Genomic DNA, 21,581 nt, shown 5'->3' on the forward strand with positions numbered 1-21,581 from the left:
GAAAATGAAGCTGGGCATCAGTCCCTCCCTTCTCACCCTCATGTTCCTGTGGGGAAAAAACCAAATGGCACCAGCCAATCAGCCAGATGGCAAAATTCCTACCAAGCCCCCGCTCCAAGGCGGACGACCCCATGACAGGCATAGCAAGGTCAAGCGATCAAGAAATACCACACTATTAAAGGGAGGGAGGGCGGGTGATCCGGTGCAAAAAGGCCAAGAGGACGTCCAACGTCTGGCCCTTGTATTTAAAGACTCTGACCCCTCCTCCAAATTGGCAACAATCAAAACTCCCCAGCAACCCAATTTTAACCACTTAAAGGCTTGGGTTCCTCACCAAATCTGCCCAGTAACGGCAGGGTGGCTTGTTTCCCCAACCGCAACACATGCTCTCTGTTAGGGATAACACGCTTTGGCTTACTCCTATAATTTGATATCATTATTCTATTATATATTTTCTACTAACTATTTGCCTATGTGTTGTGTTTGTATTGTTGTGACCATCTCATGGCCGAGCAGCTTTACCAAAGCCCCTTGGCAGAATTTGCCACTTAAGTGGCAAGGACAAACCACCTGCTTTCTGGCTTCCTTCTTAGGTTATGGAGATGCAGGCCACAGCTGCATGCGGCAACATTCAATCGGCCTTACAAGTTAAATAAGACATGTATTGCCCAGATTTTCTGTGGATACACTTTATTTGCCAGTAAGTGCATTGGGGTGTGGGGCTGGACAGGAAGCAGAATTCATTTTACAGGCTTCCCAAAAGACTTATTGTCCTGCTAGGGAGAGGGGAACATAAAAGCACGCTTCAGTTAATAGCCACCATCAAATAAAGAGATTCCTACCATTATTTCTATGATTCTGGTTCATAATGAAACAGACGCGGGTGGCGCTGTGGGTTAAACCACAGAGCCCAGTACTTGCCGATCAGAAGGTCGGTGGTTCAAATCCCCGCAATGGGGTGAGCTCCCGTTGCTCGGTCCCTGCTCCTTCCAACCTAGCAGTTCAAAAGCACATCAACGCGCAAGTAGATAAATAGGTACCACTCTGGCGGGAAGGTAAACGGCGTTTCCGTGCGCTGCTCTGGTTTGCCAATAGCGGCTTAGTCACATGACCTGGAAGCTGTAAGCCGGCTCCTTCGGCCAATAAAGCGAGATGAGCGCTGCAACCCCAGAGTTGGTCACGACTGGACCTAATGGTCAGGGGTCCCTTTACCTTTACCATTATTTCTATGATTCTCGTTCGTAATGAAACACCTTCCAAAACGTATATTTCAACATTTTTGTAAGCTTGTTATATATCATTTCCCAAAAAGCCTTCACCTTATATACGTTTATAAAAAAAACGCCAGAAGCCTCCTTGATAGGTATTGTAGGTAGAGAAATACATAAGCAAGATAAAACATTGTTTTTATATGCAGCAACTGCAGCAAGAATATTATTAGCCCAAAGATGGAAACAAGAAGAGATACCAACGAAAGAAGGATGGCAGATGAAACTATTGGAATATGCAGAATTGGCTTAAATTGGCGGGGAAAATTCAGAGCCAGCAGGACCAGACTTTTCTGAAAGACTGGAATACATTTATGATATATTTGAAAGACAATTGTAAACAATTGACATCGCTAGTAGGGTTACAATAAGTTTTATAAGGTTAAATTATTATTAATTAGTAGTAGTATAATATATAAATGATTGACAAAGATTAAGATTTAATAATAATAATAAATTATGAAAATGCAATATTAGAGATTAGGTGGGAAAACCAACAGATGGGAATGAGGGAAGTCTCAGGCTTATAGAGCTAAATGTAGCTCTGATGATTATATAAAAATGATGTTATGTTGGAAAATATTTGTAAAACCTAATAAAATTATTATAAAAGAAGAAGAAAAAAGAAACACCTTCAAAAACATACAGAAGCACTGCTGAGAACTCTGGGAAAGTACCGTAAGCTAGTGAGAGAAATCTCTACACACTTCCCTGGAGGGATGCCCTGTCATCCCAAGATGGAGACATAGAGGCTGGTGGCAGGGGTTGCGCCTGGTGAGTTTGGAAGATGCTGGAATCTGGAGAGACAAGAGATTGTCTTGCTCTGAGCTGGACCCAGAGCTTTTGCCTGGGCCATCCTTGGGAAGCTACGGGGGAAGCAAGATCGCTTGGAGGTTTACTGCCATAAAACGCCCCATCCTAGCATCTATGTGCAAGCAACGCCTGTTATCCCAAAGAAATGCCAGTCTTCATTGCAAGGAAACTGAACCCAGGCTAAGCACAGGCACCCCTGGAGTCTCCTGCTGCTCAGAGATGGGGATTGGTCTCTGCGTGTGCAGTTGCGTGGCAAGTTCCCGTCCCTCCCAGTGAAAATAAAGACACATGACACAATTATTAAGGTTAATGGGCTAAATAAGGCCACAACTTTATTGGTTACAGGTGATGAGTGGTATTGGCTTAGGCATTGGTCCTAACCGACTATATCCGGCTTCAGCCTGTCTGCTTGAAGTCTGGGAAGGGTTAACAACCAGTAGGGGGAGTCCTGCTGATGCACATCAACTAGGAACTCCCCCGGGGTCACCAATAGGGGGCGTGCCTTAGGCCCTCACCTCCCCAGGCTTCGGACAGGGCCCCGCCCCGCGGAATCCTTTAGCAGACTATCCTTCAATATGCTTGGCAAGTGATGGTGCTTCAGGAACAGCTGATAGGCGGGAAAAGAGGGAGATCCCTGGCTGCGCCAGCGTTAAATAGGGCAGGCCACGCCCCCAGAGCCAGCCGATTGGCTGGCCAGGGGGTGACACAACAGGGGATTCCCATGATCGCGTGGGGGGCTGGGCCGTGACACTCGCAATCCCACCTCCTCTGCAGGGTGGAAGTGGCTTTGTGTGTGTGCAAGGACAACTGAGTTTGTGGCATGGCCAGAGTCAGATGGACAGAAGCGCAAGGCACTTCCATTTAACTTGATGGTCACTGGTGGTGCATCCCTGGCCTCTGTTGGGTGCTATCCCCACCATGGAGTCATATTGGGATAACTCTACAGCCTACAGGTTGTTATTTTTATATTGCATTTATATCCCACCTTTTTCTCCCAGGAGCTCAAAGTGGTACATTACTGCCTCCGACCGCTGAGGCAGAGCAGAGCCATCTTTGTCAGCAGCCACCAATATCCCTCTCCTCCACAACTTTGTCTAATCTTCTTTTAAAGCCCCCCAGGTTGATCACCAAAGCTGGTCTGGATGAATCTCAAGCCGGAATTAAGATTGCAGAAGAAATATCAACAGCCTCAGATATGCAGATGACACATTGATGGCAGAAAGTGAGGAGGAATTAAATAACCTTTTAATGAGGGTGAAAGAGGAGAGTGCAAAATATGGTCTGAAGTTCAGATCATGGCCACTGGTCCCATCACCTCCTGGCAAATAGAAGAAATGGAGGCACTGAGAGATTTTACTTTCTTGGGCTCCATGATCACTGCAGATGGTGACAGCAGTCATGAAATTAAAAGACGCATGCTTCTTGGGAGAAAAGCAATGACAAACCTAGATAGCATCTTAAAAAGCAGAGACATCACCTTGCCGACAAAGGTCCGTATAGTTAAAGTTATGGTTTTCCCAGTAGTGATGTATGGAAGTGAGAGCTAGACCATAAAGAAGGCTGATCGCTGAAGAATTGATGCTTTTGAATTATGGTGCTGGAGGAGACTCTTGAGAGTCCCGTGGACTGCGAGAAGATCAAACTTATCCATTCTTAGGAAAATCAGCCCTGAGTGCTCATTGGAAGGACAGATCCTGAAGCTGAGGCTCCAACACTTTGGCCACCTCATGAGAAGAGAAGACTCCCTGGAAAAGACCCTGGTGTTGGGAAAGATGGAGGGCACAAGGAGAAGGGGACGACAGAGGACGACGAGATGGTTGGACAGTGTTCTCGAAGCTACCAGCATGAGTTTGACCAAACTGCAGGAGGCAGTGGAAGACAGGAGTGCCTGGCATGCTCTGGTCCAGGGGGTCACGAAGAGGCGGGCACAACTAAACAACAACAACAAGGTTGATCACCATTGCTGCCTCCTGTGGCGGTGAGTTCCACAGTTTAACTATGCCCTGTGTGAAAAAAGAGTTCAAGGTTGTGCGCTAAATGTTTTGTTATGATCCACCTGCAAGGATCTTTCAATGAGCCGTCCTGACAAGCACGGCTGTGGATCTTTGCCAAAGGTTTCGCAAGAAACGCAACCTGTTTTGTTTTTGCTTTTTTAAAAAACAAAAAAAGCATGTGAATCGACTCTGCCGCTGAATAGAAGATGAATATGTAAAGCACAACATCCCGTGTGCTGGCACGAATGAGACAGTTTTGCTGATTTCACAAAGATTGGAGGTGGCGGCGGGAGAGGGGAGGGAGACATGGGACTTTTGCAACTGCTGACCTATAAAAAGCAGCTCAGCCAGCAAAAGGAGCTGGGAATCAAGTCGATGCGTGCCTGAGATCCTGATGACATTGCCAAAACTCAGCTCTGGAGCTTGCTTTTCTGCAGCTGAGCAGCCGAAAGCAGATACATAAAGCATAACATTATAAAACACACCCTGTGCATATGGAATGAGGACTTTCAAAGAGCTGGAGAAAATACCTTCTTTAAAAGCACATCTCTTTGGTCTCACTGCCCTCCCCCAAGTCATATTTTTTTACAGGTCTTTTTTTTTTTTAAGCCCATGCACCCCAGGAAAGGTGCAAACACATGCAGCCACCACTCTTTGCAGCGTCCTTCAAATATTTCTTGCCTTGTGCGGGAAGCATAAAAACAGACTTGCAAGTGGTTTTCTCACCATTGAGGAAACTCGAGGGATTGTGTTCTGATGAGGTGCCGGTGTTAGTTCCTGTTTACAGACTTCCGCTTACTCACCCACCCACCCAGCCACCCACCAGACTACAGTTTCCAGAATTCATTAGAAAATTGGAGTGGAAGGGTAGGAGATCAGGGGCTCAACACCAAAGTTTAGGCACAGGGGTCAGCAAACTTCTTCAGCAGGGGGCCGGTCCACTGTCCCTCAGACCTTGTGGGGGGCGGACTATGCAGTGGTACCTTGGGTTAAGAATTTAATTCGTTCTGGAGGTCCGTTCTTAACCTGAAACTGTTCTTAACCAGAGGTACCACTTTAGCTGGTGGGGCCTCCCGCTGCTGCCACGCTGCCGCCGCGCAATTTCTGTTCTCATCCTGAAGCAAAGTTCTTAACCCGAGGTACTATTTCTGGGTTAGCGGAGTCTGTAACCTGAAGCGTCTGTAACCTGAGATACCACTGTATTTTGAAAACAATAATAATGAACGAATTCCTACGCCCCACAAATAACCCAGAGATGCATTTTGAATAAAAGCACACATGCTACTCATGTAAAAACACCAAGCAAGCCCCACAAATAACCCAGAGATGCATTTTAAATAAAAGCACATATTCTACTCATGTAAAAACACCAGGCAGGCCCCACAAATAACCCAGAGATGCATTTTAAATAAAAGCACACATTCTACTCATGTAAAAACACTTGAGAAGGCGATTGGGCTGAATCCGGTCCCGGGCCTTAGTTTGCCTACCCATGTGATGATAGATAGATAGACAGATAGATAGATAGATAGATAGAGATAGATATGATAGATAGATATAGATAGAGATAGATAGATAGATAGATAGATAGATAGATAGATAGATAGATAGATAGATGATAGACAGACAACAAGAACTACCAACGAAAGAAGAGTGGCAGATGAAAATGATGAACTGGCGAAGCTGACAGGAAAAATCCGAAACCAGCGTGATCAAGTATTCCAAAAGGACTGGAGTAAATTTATACGATATTTGAAAGATTACTGTAATAAGCAATTAACATCACTCGCAGGGTTGTCTGAAGACTTGTAATGAGAAACTTTCTCCCATTTTATTTTAATCTAAATTTTAATGTCTTTTTGTAACGAGTGAAATTAGAATTGGAGAACGTATAAAATGCAATGATATAAAGGTTGATTTTGAAAGCCATGAGGCGGAAGGGAAGGAAGTCGATGGGCTCTAAAGAGCCAGAGGTAAAGTGGTTAACAATGATATGACTGTATATTATTAAATGGGAAACTAATAAAAATTATATACAAAAAAATAGATAGATAGGTAGATAGATAGATAGATAGATGATAGATAGATAGATAGATAGATATAGATAGATGCACAACACAGGCCACCTTATGAATGTATGAAACCGCCTTATACCAAGTGAGAAAGTGAGAGCATAGCCTCAGTATTGCCTGCACTGACTGGCAGCTTCTCTCGCGGGTTCCTGGCAGGAGTCTCTCCCAGCCCTAGGTGGAGGTGCAAGGGATTGAAGGCAGTGCCTTCTGCATGCCAAACACCGAGACATCTTTGGCAATACGGCCTGCACATCTGCTGACAATTCATCAGTGAAATGTAGATCTGGTTTTCCCCATGATGGCTACTTCAATGCTTTTGAAAATAAATAAATAATCAAATTCTTTATTCAAAATCAAAAACGAAACAGTATCTCATTTGTTTGCTTTGCTGGGGCACATGCTTAGCCTGTCTGATGGGTAACCTAGCACTGAATTGGGTGGGAAACACCCCGGGGAGACTTATTGCCAGTGCCAAATTCGCTTTCTCCAGAGGCCACCCGTCCGAATGCCTGTGACCCAACTTGCTATCATCTTTAATGAGGTGCTACCACCAGAAGGGTCCGCCCTTGGCTGGCTCCATGGACAGGTGGGCAAGGCCAGTGTGGAACCATGGCATGACATCCTTCATTTATACGTCAGTGCCTTGGTAACCATGGAACCAGACGGAAAACACATCAAAGGTTGAGTCCCTGGAAACATTTATGGCCTGGTCCTTGCATACCATGCAAAGAGAGTGTTTTTAGTGAGGTCAGGAGTAGCTATTTGGTGTGGAACCAGCTATAACATCCAAATACTTCCTTCTTGGGTTTTTTGGAGGGTTTGTTTTTAAAGCTGCTTTCATAACTTGACAGCTTATTTCCCCTTTAGGTTTGCTGTAACAGACTAACACAGCTACCTCACTGGGATTTGCTCTCCAAACTGACCACCATTCTCTCCTTTTCTCAACTCTGAATTTAAGTGTCGAAATATCGAGCGCCAGCAAGATTGCCACTGATGTGCTTCCAAATTCTGACATGTTGTTCTTGTTTGGGTGGTGAGTTTTATCCTCCCGAACTTTAACTTTGGGGATGTTCCTGGAAATAATTTCAGTAAAAATTGGCTGTTGCCAAAACCACAAATTCTGCCCTCGGTTTTAACAGAAACCAACGTTTTCCAGTGGTGGGAGAGAGTTGTTTTTAGCCTTGAGCGTTCCTTACATGGAGTTAAATCCTTGGCCCATCCATTTTAGGACAGTCTTCTCTAAGTGCCCAGCATTACAGGCTCTTAGGCAGAGTTCTTCCCCACACCTGAGGAGAGTGCTCAGGAGGGGAGCTGTTACAGAGTGGCTCCTGGAGCTTGAGGTCTTAAACCATGGGTAGTCAAACTAAGGCCCGGGGGCCAGATCTGGCCCAATCGCCTTCTCAATCCGGCCCACAGACAGTCTGGGAATCAGCGTGTTTTTACATGAGTAGAATGTGTGCTTTTATTTAAAATGCATCTCTGGGTTATTTGTGGGGCATAGGAATTTGTTCATTATTATTTTTTTCAAAATACAGTGGTGCCCCACAAGACGAATGCCTCGCAAGACGGAAAACCCGCAAGACGAAAGGGTTTTCCGTTTTCAGAGGTGCTTCGCAAGACGAATTTCCCTATGGGCTTGCTTCGCAAGACGAAAATGTCTTGCGATTCTTGCAATTTTTTTCCGCTCCCCAACCCCTTTTTCTAAAGCGCTAAACTGCTAATAGCCTTTTAGCAGCTAATCCGCTAATCCCTTAAACCTTTAATAGCCGTTAATAGCCCTTAAACTGCTAATAGTGCTAATAGCGCTAATCCGCTAATGGGCTTGCTTCGCAAGACAAAAAAACCGCAAGACGAAAAGACTCGCGGAACGGATTCTTTTCGTCTTGCGAGGCACCACTGTATAGTGGTACCTCGGGTTACAGTATAATCCGGCCCCCCACAAGGTCTGAGGGACAGTGGACCGGCCCCCTGCTGAAAAAGTTTGCTGATCCCTAATCATCTATCTATCTATCTATCTATCTATCTATCTATCATCTAGATCTCCTCTTTTGGTCAACAGGACAGGACTTTCTGCTCGATGAATGCCAAGTTCCACCTCTTCCATCTCAACCCTTCAACTGCTATGAGTGAGCCAAGGGACGCTGCATCATGTCTTGATTCTTGGACTAGAGTCAGAAGGGGTCATAGAATTGTCGAGTTCGAAGGGATCTCATGGGTCCTCTGTTCGAATCCCCTGCAGTGCAGGAACCTCAGCTGCAGCATCCACGACAGATGGCCATCCAACCTCTGCTTAAAAACCTCCAAGGAAGGAATCATAGAATCATAGAGTTGGAAGAGACCACAAGGGCCATCGAGTCCAACCCCCTGCCAAGCAGGAAACACCATCAGAGCACTCCTGACATATGGTTGTCAAGCCTCTGCTTAAAGACCTCCAAAGAAGGAGACTCCACCACACTCCTTGGCAGCAAATTCCACTGTCGAACAGCTCTTACTGTCAGGAAGTTCTTCCTAATGTTTAGGTGGAATCTTCTTTCTTGTAGTTTGGATCCATTGCTCCCTGTCCGCTTCTCTGGAGCAGCAGAAAACAACCTTTCTCCCTCCTCTATGTGACATCCTTTTATATATTTGAACATGGCTATCATATCACCCCTTAACCTCCTCTTCTCCAGGCTAAACATGCCCAGCTCCCTTAGCCGTTCCTCATAAGGCATCGTTTCCAGGCCTTTGACCATTTTGGTTGCCCTCCTCTGGACACGTTCCAGTTTGTCAGTGTCCTTCTTGAACTGTGGTGCCCAGAACTGGACACAGTACTCCAGGTGAGGTCTGACCAGAGCAGAATACAGTGGCACTATTACTTCTCTTGATCTAGATGCTATACTCCTATTGATGCAGCCCAGAATTGCATTGGCTTTTTTAGCTGCCGCGCCACACTGTTGGCTCATGTCAAGTTTGTGGTCAACCAAGACTCCTAGATCCTTTTCACATGTACTGCTCTCAAGCCAGGTGTCACCCATCTTGTATTTGTGCCTCTCATTAAATGGAGAGTCCACCATCAGGTCCCTGCTTGATCTTCACTTCCTCAGGCAGAGCAGCCAGCAAATTTGGCCTTGGTCTAATGTGGCTAGTCCTCTTGGCAATATATTGTGGGGCAGAATGGCTGTCCACTGAGATGGTGTCCTTCCTCTGTTCTCCCCGCGACTCACCAGCCTGCCTCCCTTCACAACACACTTGGCTAACTCCGGCCATGTTACCTGAGGTGACAACATATCTGGTCCTGTCACCCTAACGTGATGTGACGGGAGCAGCAGGCCTTCAAATGTCAAAACTAACGTGGCGCAGCTTTTAAAATAACATGGATTCTTTGGGGGAAGAATTGTCCCCTCTCAACAAATAGGAAATCCTCCTTGCTCCTTCTCTGTGGGGTTGGGTGTTTCTCCCCTCTCCAGAATTTGGGAAAGGACAGCTTTTCCTCAGAGGGGAATCGCTCCACCCCCTGATCATTTTGGTTGCTCTTTTCTGGATTTCCCCCCAATTCTGCAATACCTTTTTTGAGGTGAGGGTTGAAGAGGGTTTGTTCTCCTAAGAAATGGAGAGCACAGCCACTTACATGCAACTATAAAACCCTTTGAGGACGTAGGACCTGCTCTTCCTTAATATATATACTCCTCTCTCTCTCTCTCTCTCGCTCTGTGTGTGTGTGTGTGTGTGTTTGTGTATATAAATTTTCTCTATTACAAACCAATTTCAATAACATAACATATCCATATTCTAATTGATTGCCTTCCCCCCGCCCCCTCAAGTTTCCAATTTCTTATCTTTATTTACATTGCATCTAATTATTTATCTAATTACTTTCATAATTCTTTTTACATCTTAACTTTAAACTTTCAATCATGAATGCTACAACAATCCATAGCAGTGGTTTTTTTGGGGGGAAGAGGAAAACAGCACTATCCTCTTTTATTGCAGAACGGACCACACATAATTTTTAAACCATCTGAGTTTTAATAGGTTCTAGCTCTGATTCGTGTCTTGCATGGATGAAGCGGGGGGGGGGGGCTGCTATGGTTTGCTTGAAAACCATAAGTGGACTCTTGCATTCTTTCAAAAGACATAACAACAACAACAACAACAACAACAACACTGATTTTAGGAAGGGCTGTAGCTCAGGAGCCAGCAAAAGTTCCCAAGTCCAATCCCCAGTGATCACTCTAGAAGAAGAAGAAGAGTTTGGATTTGATATCCCGCCTTTCACTCCCTTTAAGGAGTCTCAAAGCGGCTAACATTCTCCTTTCCCTTCCTCCCCCACAACAAACACTCTGTGAGGTGAGTGGGGCTGAGAGACTTCAGAGAAGTGTGACTGGCCCAAGGTCACCCAGCAGCTGCAAGTGGAGGAGCGGAGACGCGAACCCGGTTCCCCAGATTACGAGACTCCCACTCTTAACCACTACACCACACTGGCTCTCTAGGCAAGGTTTATTTATTTATTTGTCCCATAAAATGCATGATTGCAAAACACCCCAAAAAGAATTTTTTAAAAGATGAATTTATCACTGAGAGGTAAAAATGTATATTTGAAGCTTTTTCTTTTTCTTTTTTTTTTTTTGAGCTGTATTGATAAGCTTAAAGTAACAAGGATTTCTATGCAACGACAAATGAGAAGTATCATGAGTGGTCGGTTCTAAGTCAGGGGTGCCCAAACCTTTTTCAAAGAGGGCCAGATTTGATGAAGTGAACATGCGTGAGGGCCGACCAAAGTTGCTGAGCTTCATTTTTTAGGATTGATGAAGTTGTTGAGCTTCTTTTACAAATTGACAATTTTTTAGGGTTTTATACTGCCAGATTAAATTGAGCGGCGGGCCAGATTAGGCCCCCAAAATGGACTTTGGACATGCCTGTTCTAAGTGAATGAGCTAAATACAATTAAGAAGAAGCATATTAATAGTGAAATAATTATTAAGCTCTAACTTAAAATGATTTTTTGTTCATAACAAACTTAATAATGCAAACACATTGGCATTTGGCAAGAACAAAAGTTCCTTTAGAAACGCAATTTACAAAGACTCATAATCTAGTCTCTAGAAACTTGCTATAACATGAAACAATAATAGGTGTCAATATATGATGCAAACTACTAATAATTATAAATAGCAGAATGTAAGCACCCTATACCAGTATATAGAAATGAGCAAACCAGTGATAATTTAGGGAGCAGGCTAGCAAGCGGGCCCCATTACTTACACCAGGAATCCCCTAACTTGGCCCTCCAGATGTTTTGGGACTACAACTCCCATCATCCCTAGCTAACAGGGCCAGGGATGATGGGAGTTGTAGTCCCAAAACATCTGGAGGGCCGAGTTTGGGGATACCTGACTTACACCATAGGAGCCTACACAAAATTGCTGTATGTAGGTTTTATTTTATTTATTTTTTATCTTATTTTTGGGGAAATGTAAAAAGGTAAAGGTGCCCCTGCCCGTACGGGCCAGTCTTGACAGACTCTAGGGTTGTGCGCCCATCTCACTCAAGACGCCAGGGGCCAGTGCTGTCCGGAGACACTTCCGGGTCATGTGGCCAGCGTGACATCGCTGCTCTGGCGAGCCAGAGCCGCACACGGAAACACCGTTTACCTTCCCGCTGGTACGTGGTCCCTATTTATCTACTTGCACCCGAAGGTGCTTTCGAACTGCTAGGTTGGCAGGCGCTGGGACCGAACGACGGGAGCACACCCCGCCACGGGGATTCGAACCGCCGACCTTTCGATCGGCAAGCCCTAGGCACTGAGGCTTTTACCCACAGCGCCACCCGCGTCCCTGGGGAAATGTACATCCAGGTTTTTTCCCTTTAATTTTTTTGGGGGCCCCCGAGAGAGTGGGGCCCTAAGCTATAGCTTGTTTAGCTTATACGTAAATCTGGCACTGGGTTGCATCTTCTGGCTCACGCTTGCAGGAAGAGGAGGGGATAAGGTCACCTCCTTGCAAAAGGAGGGCAAGGGGGAAAGTGGAATGGTGCTTAAAAGTCAAGGAAGACGGAAGGATGTGAGTCACCGGCTTTGGAGATGGATATCACTTCTGCTTTTGATGCCTTCAGAGAAAGGGGGGAAAGCTTGTCCAGGCAAGAAATACTTTCAAGCATGGGTAGGCAACCTTAAGGCCCGGGGGCCGGATCCGGCCCAATCGTCTTCTAAATCTGGCCCACAGACAGTCCAGGAGTCAGCATGTTTTTACATGAGTAGAATGTGTGCTTTTATTTAAAATGCATCTCTGGGTTATTTGTGGGGCATTATTATTATTTCCCCCCAACAAGGTCTGAGGGACAGTGGACCAGCCAGCTGCTGAAAAAGTTAGCTGACCCCTGCTTTAAAGGGTAGTGATGTCATGTGTCCCAGGGCTCAAAGTGGGAACTGTGTTCAGTGGAACTGGCCCTGTTATAGGTGCCACATAATGCCCAGTCCATATTTGTAAACACTCTAAGTTTGGCAGCATGTGCCCTTTGGAACTCCCTGCTTCTTGACACCAGGCCTTTGCTGTGCTCTTTTTGGCCTCTGCTGAAAAACTCCTTGTTTAGAGGAACCTACCTGTATGTTTAGAAAGCTGGTGCGAGTTTTAACCTGTTAATTCTCCTTATTGACAGTGCCTTTTTCTTCAGGGGGTACACAGCGTCGGCCGCTCTTTTTGTTGTTAAAAAGTATGGCGCTTACTAACAGCTTCATGGTGAGTACTGGCACCCAATTTTCTAGAAAAATGAGCACTGCTTATTTATATATCTTTTTTGTAAGCCCCTTGGAGGGTTGTGTTGTTGTTTTACAGTGGAGCAGTCTATATTTTTTTATGAAAGTTTACATTTTATAATTGATGGTGCGGCTGAGGGCATTGGCTCTCCTGGGGCAGCTGTTCTGGGGAGGGCATGATGACAGACATAGCCCCCCAAAAAATATTGGGATGGGGCTGGAAAACCGCCCCCCCCCCAATCTTGAGGGGCCGGCCCTCGCTGGGCCAGCCCACGGCTGCCATGGAATGTATTTGTTATGTACTGAAGTTCTCACCCTGGGCCAGCAGGGGGATACTGTAGATAGTTTTCACTCAGGTCCACATATGCAAATAAGGGATTGAAAGTGACGTTCAGTGATTGGATAGTTACAGAAAGTGGTTACTGTTACATTCTAGTGGAGCTCTATATAAGCAGGCTGGCTGAATCCTTCAGTTCAGTTCTGTTCTGTGAATAAACAAGAGCTGTTTGAAAAATCGCTGTGTCGTCTGATATGTTCACCCACAACTTAACAGTATCGCACCCAGTACTTTGTTTCTAGGGGTACGCATACCCCTAAACATTTTGTGAATCTTTGTACTTTTGTCCATTTACTGTATTCCCCCCCCCCTCGATTTGAACTATAAAATAGGGATTTTCTTGAGTCAAAATGAGAGTACCCCTAAACATTTTTTTAGAAAAAAGCACTGTCTTTCTTTTTCATTTTCTTAATATTATTCTCTATTGATTAAAAATTTCCATATCTATACAAACATTATATGCTATCTCTTTACATATGAAGAAAAAGGAAATTATGTAGAGAATAGAAAATTTCTAAAGGAACAAAAAAGAGGGGAGGGAATAAAGAAATAACAAAAATACGAAGTAAAAAAAAATCAAAAGAGGAAAAGAAAAGACAAGACAACACTGTCTTTCTGATGCGCCAAAATTCTGCATGCAGAACAGCAGAATTCTGCAAATGGTGCCCATTATATCATTAGGGCTGGACTGACAGTTCTCAAGGAACTTCCACCTGAATTGAGGGCGAGAAGCGGACAAAAGCAGGCCTATTTTTTTTGCTCTTTCTTTCACTTCTTTTTCTTTCTCTTTCTCTGTTGCTGCATGTTAAGTTGTGGGTGAACATATCAGACGACACAGTGATTCTTCCAAAGCAGCTCTTTATTTGCAAGCTGGAACAGAACTGACTGAGGAGCTCAGTCAGCCTGCTTATATAGAGCTCCAGAACAATGTAACTGTTGCCATTTTCTAAAACTATCCAATTACTGAACGTCACTTTCGATCCTTCATTTGCATACAAACTATCCAATCACTGAACGTCACTTTCAATCCTTCATTTGCATAACTATCTACAGTATCCCCCTGCTGGCCCAGGGTGAGAACTTCAGTACATAACATTCCAGTTTCAAGCAATAATGGCAGGCCTCCATTTTAACCCCCACCCCATGGCCTCATGAATGAAGCTACATTGTCACCTAGCATTGTTTCGAGGGGAGTTGTGGGTAAAAACAAGCAGTGGCCATTTTTGGAATACTCCTTCTTCTGCCCCAGTAAGATCCAGACCTCATTTTTGCTGCCCGGAGAGCTGTTCTGGTTCAGAAAAACAACCGCCGCCACCATATCATTAAATACAGATGATAAAGAGTTTCTCACCCACATTAATCACACGCCTTCTTGCTTCTAGGCCTGTTGACTAGGACAGTCGTTGCCTCTCCCTTTGGTGCGTTGGTAGTTAGGCATGCAAATAGATCTGTATACCTGAAGGAGCGTCTCCACCCCCATTGTTCAGCCCGGACACTGAGATCCAGCGCCGAGGGCCTTTTGGCGGTTCCTTTATTGCGAGAAGCAAAGCTACAGGGAACCAGGCAGAGGGCCTTCTCGGTAGTGGCACCCACCCTGTGGAATGCCCTCCCATCAGATGTCAAGGAAATAAGCAACTAACTGACTTTTCAATGGCATCTGAAGGCAGCCCTGTTTAGGGAAGTTTTTAATGTTTGATGTTTTATTGTGTTTTTAATATTCTGTTGGGAGCCTCCCAGAGTGGCTGGGGAAACTCAGCCAGATGGGTGGGGTATAAATAATAAATTATTATTATTATTATTATTATTACTATTATTATTAAAGATAAAGGGACCCCTGACCATTAGGTCCAGTCGTGACCGACTCTGGGGTTGCGGCGCTCATCTCGCTTTATTGGCCGAGGGAGCCGGCGTTTGTCCACAGACAGCTTCCGGGTCATGTGGCCAGCATGACTAAGTCGCTTCTGGTGAACCAGAGCAGCACACGGAAACACCGTTTACCTTCCTGCTGGAGTGGTACCTATTTATCTACTTGCACTTTGTGCTTTTGAACTGCTAGGTTGGCAGGAGCAGGGACCGAGCAACGGGAGCTCACCCTGTCACGGGGATTCAAACCGCTGACCTTCTGATCTGCAAGTCCTAGGCTCTGTGGTTTAACCCACAACGACACCCGCGTCCCTATTATTATTATTATTATTATTATTATTATTATTATTATTATCTGAGGGGGAAGATGGAAGTTGCTGCCAGTGTCGCTTCTGTCGTGAAGGCACAGGTGGATTCCTGAAGCAAGGACAAGCAGGGAAACTCCTCTTCACAGGTCTGGGGGCAGAACTCCATCTCTAGCGAAAGTTGGCAGGGACACAAAACATCCCAGGACTCGCTGTCAAAGCGATTATGGAAGAGGCAGGCAGAAAAACCACCTCATGAGCATTTTGGGGCATCATCGCCCCCGTAAACAATGCATTATTTATCTCGATTAAATCTGCACCTCGGAAGATGCCTGAGGCAGTGTGCGTTGCGCAAATCAAATAACTTTTGCTTAGGGCTGCTTATTTTGCAAACCGGCTGATGGAAGGGGAGAGCAAAGGCAGACAACCTTAACATCTCTCCCCCCCCCCCCGCACCCAACCCCAGCTTCTCTGGCCTCATCCGGCATTGCCCACCCGCTTCCTGGAATAGGGGACATCCCGGCAGCCCAGAGGACAATTTCCACCAGGTGCCAGAGCAAACCAGAAAGGGGTTGCGAAAGAGGCAAATGAGATCCATCGGTGCGAGTGGGTGGGGGCCTGTTTCAAGGGAGGTTCGCGGCCCAGCTGCTCCCGGGATGTCTGGCTGTCCATCCGGGGAAAGGTCACAGCTCTCTCAGCGCAGAAGGCTGCTCTGCAGTCTGTGCCACTGAAGGCCAGTTGATGTGGAGCAGGACCGGGGAGAGGCCACTGCTGAGCTCAAATCCAGCTTGTGGTCTTCATCTTCCCAAAAAGAGGTATCTGTCTGGCCACTGTGAGAACAGGAAGCTGGGCTAGATTATGGTTACCAGATTTTTTTCAATGAATCCAGGGACACCTCTTTTTTTTGGAAGCTGCAACAGGGAGTCAGTAGCGGGGATGGTGAGGCAAAAGACCCTGGGCCCAAGCACGCATGCATATTGTATAAAGGTGCAAAGCCCTTCTTCCGCACCCTGTGAAACATAAATGCACAGTTTTTTAAAAAATTGGGCAATGGCGTGCCACCCGCCTGTGACTCCCAAACCTTCCTGATCTTCTTCCCCCTTGCCCCTTTGTTTTGACAGATCAGGGGAGGCTGGGCGGGCGGCCGTTGCCCAGGAGGGGCCAGCCTGGGAGTGCAGTTGGCTCTGGCTGGCTTCAGGAGATGCTCGCTGCCATAGCGCAGGGGAAATGGCGGGTGCCATAGCAGCGGGCAGCGCTAACAGGCTGGCTCCGGGCTGCTGAGGCTGCTGCTGCCACGTTTCCAGGGGACGGATTTGCAAATCTGGGGACATTCCGGGGACGGAATTTGTCCAGGGACAGATCTGCAAATCTGGGGAGTGTCCCTGGGAACTGGGGACGTCTGGTAACCCCAGGCTAGATGGGTCCTTCTCATGTCCTTATAATTCATGGACGATCAGGCTACCAATGGTTACAAGCCAAAATGGATATTCTCTGCCCCCCACAGGCAGTAATGCAGACCCTTCCCAGTGCCACTATTTACAGAAGCCGTCCCAGTTTTTGGTTAGATCCCAGAATGTACCCACTTTTCCTTAAGATGCCCCTATTTTCATTGTAGGAATGTTGGCCATCCCTATTTTCATCGAAGGGTACGGTGTTATAAGACCCCCAAGCCATATGCAACCTTTAGTAGCCGTCTGAAGGCAGCCCTGTATAGGGAAGGGTGTTTTTTAAAAAATAAAAATGTTTAATTATTATATGTATTTTGGAAGCCACCCAGAGTGGCTGGGGCAGCCCAGTCATATGGGCAGGGTCTAATTGTAAAACAACAACAATAACAACAACTATGAAATAGGACATCCCTATTTTTATTGTCGACAAAGGTCCGTATAGTTAAAGCTATGGTTTTCCCAGTAGTGATGTATGGAAGTGAGAGCTGGACCATAAAGAAGGCTGATCGCCGAAGAATGGATGCTTTTGAATTCTGGTGCTGGAGGAGACTCTTGGGAGTCCCATGGATTGCAAGAAGATCAAACCTATCCATTCTTAAGGAAATCAGCCCTGAGTGCTCACTGGAAGGACAGATCCTGAAGCTGAGGCTCCAATACTTTGGCCACCTCATGAGAAGAGAAGATTCCCTGGAAAAGACCCTGATGTTGGGAAAGATGGAGGGCACAAGGAGAAGGGGATGGCAGAGGACGAGATGGTTGGACAGTGTTCTCGAACCTACCAGCATGAGTTTGACCAAACTCTGGGAGGCAGTGGAAGACAGGAGTGCCTGGCGTGCTCTGGTCTAGGGCGTCACGAAGACTCGGACACGACTAAACAACAACATTTTTATTCTGGAAATGTTGGAGGATATGCGTAATACTTCTGAATACCAATTATTGGAAACTTCAGGAGGAGAGAGGCAGGGTTGTCACACGTCTGGACATAGCTAGGATTTTGCAAAAACAGACAAACTCAACAACTTTTGTGTCCCTTGAGGTATCTTGCTGGTCACTGTGAGGACAGGATGAGCATTTGGCCTGATCAGCAAACCCATCTTATGTTCTTATGTTCTAACTCTTGTACGTAGACCCCTTTAACCTGAATAGTCCCTCCCCCCCCCCAATGATGTCCCCACCTGCAGAGTGCAGCCTGTTGCACCTTCATCAGATAAAACAGACCAGCCTCTCTTCCAAAGACCTCAGTTCCTTTGATTTTTCTGAACGGTGCCCCGAGCAAAATCCCGGTGTGCTAAAAAAAAGAGAGAAAAGTCTGGCAATGGGTTCTTCCCACTACCAGCACTTATTAGCCTATGGCTTTCCAGCAGGCTGTTCGCCAGCTTTCCTAGGTCAGTGGGTTACACCCTCTCCTTCCAGCTGCTGATTTAAGGGAAGGGATCCCTGCCAAATTTCTCATCCTGATATTCTGGTGGGGCTTGTTTGTTTCCTTTCGTCTTTTCCTCTTCCTCCGTTCTTTAAAAGGGAGATGAAATGCGCACGTTGTGCCTTCATGACTTCAGTTTAGAGGATCTGTGTGTTCTGGGAGCAGCCACTTCTGAGGATGAAGAGGAGTCCCAAACGCTTTCTGAGCATGTGCAAAGGGCATCGCCTCTGCTGAAGGACTTTCTCTGTTACCAGCTCCTTGAAAAGAGCTTGGAAATGTTCCTTGCTGCCTTGATGCAAAGGTTTGGAGAGATCGGTGCAGCTTCTCTTTCTCGTGGGGAAGAAAAGTGTGAGCTACGAGGCAGAAGCGGTGGAAAATTCAACTAATCCCAAAGGTATTTCCATCTCCTGTTTTGCTTTCATCTAGCAAACTCTTTGTTTAGAGTCAGCTAAAACTTGCAGAACTTGAGGGGCTGGTTCGAAAGAGAGCCCTCTGGAAGTGCTTAGTTGTTCTGTCAGTTTGGCAAGGCCAGTTTTGCTCAGATGGGATGAAAGAGGATGGATGTTTGAAACGAGGCCATCTCAGTCTGGGGTTTGGATTCTCCCCCTTCCCAAATTCGGTTTCAGAATTGAATTCTGGTATTTAAAAAGGCTTGTCTCCTGATTGGTTGTGCAAACGAAGTTAGCACAGAATAGTTGACTCAATGCCATTTCAAATAGTTAGCTGATACCATCAAATGTGGTCTGCTGTTAAAAATGCGCTGGAAGCCAGGTGTAGATGTTGAGAATAAAATGCGGCCAGAAAAATATTTGCCACCCGGCTTTGCAGAGGAGAATCTGGGGGAGTCGCCCCCCCCCCGGGCAACGTAGATGACGCTTCAGCATTCAGCTCTGACATCTGTTCGCCTTGGATTCTGTTCTCCTTTTCTGCCCCCGCTTTCTGCAGAGCTGAACTTCAAACGCCAAGCAAGCACATTTTCTCCTGTTCTGAAGTTCTATGGGGTTGTGAAATAGTTTAATCGGCAAGAAACCTCTGGAAGGGGTGTGCGCACCACAGAGACGCAGTGACTTCACTGCGCTGTGTAATCCAAAAACCATCTCCCTACTGAAAGCTGAGACAAGCAGGTGTTGCGAAGGCGTTTTCCACCAGGGTCCAGAGTGCCTGGCTTCGGAGCTGCTTTCGCAACAGAGAATCACAGAACTGGGAGCACCAATAGGTCATTTAGTCCACCTTCTGCCATTTATTTAAAAAAATATATATATTACTCATTTACCTTCTTTAACTTGTTAGATATGAGCAAAGTGCTATGACCTCCACCCCTGCCCCGAAATCACTGGGAATTTTATTCAGTCACTCATGGGCTTCTCCTGAGATGTTGACACACTTCTAAGTAAACTTTCCCCACCTTAAGGACTAGAAACTTATCTTTAAATAAAGAAGCCTCAATGTCAGCTAACTTCAAGCCTTACTTTGGGGCTTCCATTGGTCACTTGAACAGCCATTATGGGACAAGATATGGACTTGAGGTGCTCCAGAAGGGCTTTCCTGATGTTTGAATTTATTATTGAATGAATCCCGGCCCAGGAGCGTCTCCACTCCCATTGTTCTGCCCAGACACTGAGGTCCAGCGCTGAGGGCCTTCTGGCGGCTCCCTCCCTGCGAGAAGCGAGGTTATAAGGAACCAGGCACAGGGCCTTCTCAGTGGCGGTGCCCACCCTGTGGAATGCCCTCCCATCAGATGTCAAGGAAATAAACAACTACCAGACTTTTAGAAGACATCTGAAAGCAGCCCTGTTTAGAGAAGTTTTTAATGACTGATGTTTTATTTCAGGCATAGGCAAACTCGGCCCTCCAGATGTTTTGGGACTACAACTCCCATGCTCCTAGATAACAGGACCAGTGGTCAGGGATGATGGGAATTGTAGTCCCAAAACATCTGGAGGTCTGAGTTTGCCTGAGTTTTATTCTGTTTTTAATATTCTGTTGGAAGCCGCCCAGAATGGCTGGGGAAACCCAGCCACTCGGGCGGGGTATGTATGTAGGTAAAGGTAAAGGGACCCCTGACTATTAGGTCCAGTCGTGGCCAACTCTGGGGTTGCGGCGCTCATCTCGCTTTATTGGCCGAGGGAGCCGGCATACAGCTTCCGGGTCACGTGGCCAGCATGACTAAGCCGCTTCTGGCAAACCAGAGCAGTGCATGGAAACGCCGTTTACCTTCCCGCTGGAGTGGTACCTATTTATCTACTTGCACTTTGAGGTGCTTTCGAACTGCTAGGTTGGCAGGAGCTGGGACCGAGCAACGGTAGCTCACTCCGTCATGGGGATTCGAACTGCTGACCTTTTAATCGGCAAATCCTAGTCTCTGTGGTTTCACCCACAACGCCACCCGCATCCCTATGTATGTATGTACGTATGTATGTATAAATAAATAAATAAATAAAATATCCCAAGGCAGCTTTTAAATTTATCCCCCCCCCCCCCCGCTCAACCACTATTGTGTGATGGGGTGGGGAATTAGTGTGCATACCCCTGTATGTGAGCGTGTGTACCTGTGTTTCATAGAACCATAGAATTGTAGAGTTAGAAGGGACCCCAGGGCTCATCTAGTCCAACCCTCTGCAATGCAGAAAACACGCGGGTGGTTTTATTTCTTTTTTATTTTCTTTTTTTCTTCTTTTGGACCTGGAATTGCATTTATTTATTTTTTCAAATAATTTTTTGTTGTTTTCTTTAAAAAATCTTTCCCCAACAATCCATACATTTGTCAAAATATACCCTTTGACTCTGCCGAGTCCTGACTTCCCTCCGTCCCCTCCGTTGATATCACCTGTTGCCTTTTTATTGCATATTTTATTCTTACATCTCTACTATTTTACATTATAGGTTACATTATATTCCATTATACTTCAGTCCTGCTAGTGTCTTTAAGCTTTTACAGTTCTCCTTTAAATACTAAATAAATTTACTCCAGTTATTCTGGTATCTCTGGTCAACCTGGTCCCGGATCCTTCCTGTCAATTTGGCAAGTTCTGCAAAGTCTGACATAGAATCATAGAATCATAGAATCATAGAGTTGGAATAGACCACAAGGGCCATCAAGTCCAACCCCCTGCAAAGCAGGAAACACCATCAGAGCACTTCTGACATATGGTTGTCAAGCCTCTGCTTAAAGACCTCCAAAGAAGGAGACTCCACCACACTCCTTGGCAGCAAATTCCACTGTCAAACAGCTCTTACTGTCAGGAAGTTCTTCCTAATGTTTAGGTGGAATCTTCTTTCTTGTAGTTTGGATCCATTGCTCCGTGTCCGCTTCTCTGGAGCAGCAGAAAAC

The 21,581-nt window shown here is 45.9% G+C and overlaps 1 protein-coding gene and 1 long non-coding RNA gene across 4 annotated transcripts in view; both read left to right on the forward strand.

Annotated features, from left to right (window-relative positions):
- LOC310684018 overlaps positions 1-21,581 on the forward strand; it is a 143,127-nt gene that overhangs the window by 80,194 nt on the left and 41,352 nt on the right. The window lies entirely within an intron of this gene.
- CMKLR1 (chemerin chemokine-like receptor 1) overlaps positions 18,152-21,581 on the forward strand; it is a 44,138-nt gene continuing 40,708 nt past the window's right edge. The window contains exon 1 of one of the 3 annotated variants that reach the window (XM_083454184.1): positions 18,152-18,644. The gene's annotated coding sequence lies outside the window, so the exon portion shown is untranslated. The remainder of the gene's footprint in view (positions 18,645-21,581) is intronic. The other 2 variants (XM_083454183.1, XM_083454181.1) reach the window with 2 other exon arrangements.

Source organism: Podarcis tiliguerta (genome assembly GCF_965153285.1).
Source record: "Podarcis tiliguerta genome assembly, chromosome: 8".
NCBI lineage: Eukaryota > Metazoa > Chordata > Lepidosauria > Squamata > Lacertidae > Podarcis > Podarcis tiliguerta.